The sequence below is a fragment of the Sorex araneus genome, chromosome 3 (assembly GCF_027595985.1).
Source record: "Sorex araneus isolate mSorAra2 chromosome 3, mSorAra2.pri, whole genome shotgun sequence".
NCBI classification, from domain to species: Eukaryota; Metazoa; Chordata; class Mammalia; order Eulipotyphla; family Soricidae; genus Sorex; species Sorex araneus.
Window position 1 is genome coordinate 224,720,350 of NC_073304.1, and position 334 is coordinate 224,720,683.

Consider the following 334-nt stretch of genomic DNA (forward strand, 5'->3'; position numbering starts at 1 on the left):
CTCTAACTTTTTCCATGTGTTTTAAGAATGTTTTACTTGGATCACTTGTCACCATTTATTTTTATGTAGTGCCATTGGAATGTCACAATTCAAAAGGGAAGCAATAGCAAGAAATTTTGTTTAGCAGTCTAGGGAGTTATGGTAAAGGAGCCCTCCATATGGCCTTTCAACTTTTATCAGATTTCCAATTTGGATCTTCATATATTGCTATTCCTTCAATCCCTGGATTTCAAACTCCAAGTCTTGAGCTTGGAAAGTTGCAAAATAATATAGAGAAATTAATCTGTGCTTTGATCTCTAATTGTCTCTTCTGAATTCCAGTGTTACTGACAAA